This window comes from Cebus imitator, unplaced genomic scaffold (assembly GCF_001604975.1).
Source record: "Cebus imitator isolate Cc_AM_T3 unplaced genomic scaffold, Cebus_imitator-1.0 Scaffold148, whole genome shotgun sequence".
NCBI classification, from domain to species: Eukaryota; Metazoa; Chordata; class Mammalia; order Primates; family Cebidae; genus Cebus; species Cebus imitator.
Genome location: NW_016107463.1, coordinates 181,809 through 183,383, shown reverse-complemented (window position 1 = coordinate 183,383; position 1,575 = coordinate 181,809).

The window sequence follows — 1,575 nt, the reverse complement described above, 5'->3', positions numbered from 1 at the left end:
TTTAGATATTTCTACACTGTCAATTTTTCTCTTCTGAAACCAGCTTCTTTCTTACAAAGCCACAGTCTCAGACTCACCCAAATAAAGAATTCATACAGTACTCTTACCTATTTTTTTCTGACCATTGCTCAGACTTCTGAGGTTCCTTATTTATTTAACCTTAATCTCTTGTTTCCTTAGGATGTCAACTTGCTTTCATTTTCTTTTACCTCTGAACTCAGCAAGGAAGGGCTCTAGTTTGGTTTGGGAGCCAAATACTTTTCTCTCCCTCCTATTTGCCCCTTCTTAAATCCTTTCCTTAATTTTTGAGTTCAGGAAATCATAAATCTGCCTGCTCCATCACACCTTTGTTACTTTTTGTCTTCTCAAACTCTTCACTCTAAATTTAGACCTCCAGTTGGGCGCCGTGGCTCATGCCTGTAATTCTAGCACTTTGGGAGGACGAGGCAGGAGGCTCGCTTGAGGCCAGGAGTTCAAGACTGCCTTGGGCAACACAGTGAACCCCTCCCCCACATCTCTGCCAAGAAAAAGAAAAAATTAAAACAATAGCTGAGAGCCGGGCACGGTGGCTAACGCCTGTATTCCCAACACTTTGGGAGGGCAAGGCAGGCAGATCACTTGAGGTCAGGAGTTCGAGACCAGCCTGGCCAACATGGTGAAACCCCGTCTCTACTAAAAATTAGCCAGGTGTGGTGGCACACACCTGTAGTCCCTGCTACTTAGGAGGCTGAGGCAGGGGGATCACTTGAGCCCAGGAGGCAGAGGTTGCAGTGGGCCGAGATCACACCACTGCACTCCAGCCTGTGTGACAGAGTGTAACTTCATCTCAAAAAAAGAAAAAAACAGGCCGGGGCACAGTGGCTCACGCCTGTAATCCCAGCACTTTGGGAGGCTGATAAGTGGATCACCTGAGGTCAAGAGTTTGAAACCAGCCTGGCCAACATGTCGAAACCCCGTCTCTACTAAAAAATACAAAAGTTAGCTAGGTATAGTGGCAGTCACCTGTAATCCCAGCTACTCAGGAGGCTGAGGCAGGAGAATTGCTTAAACTTGGGAGGCAGAGGTTGCAGTGAGCAGAGACTGTGCCACTGCACTCCAGACTGGGCAACCGAGCGAGACTCCACCTCAAAAAAAAAAGAAAAACAAAAACAAAAACCAACAGCTGAGTAGTCTCAGCTACTTGGTAGGCTAAGGCCAAAGCAGAAGAATCACTTGAGCTTAGGAGGTCAGCGCTGCAGTGAGCCTTGATCTCACCACTGCACTCCAGCTTGGGCAACAGAACAAGACTGTCTCAAAAAAGATTTTTTTAAATAAAAAAAATTAATTTACACTTCCAGATCCTATTGTGTACTCTCGTCAAACCAATTTCACACGGAATATATAGTGAAAAGAAGGCATCTTAGCCTAGTGTGTCTCAACAATACCAGCCTCTAGAGTGTGTTTTAGAAGACTGTAGGGGAATTTGGGTTGTCACAATCACGGAGGGAAGAGGGAGACACCAGCATGGGCCACAGGAGGTCCAGCCAACAGACTACAAAATTTTTTTTTTTTTTTTTTTTTTTTGAGACGGAGTTT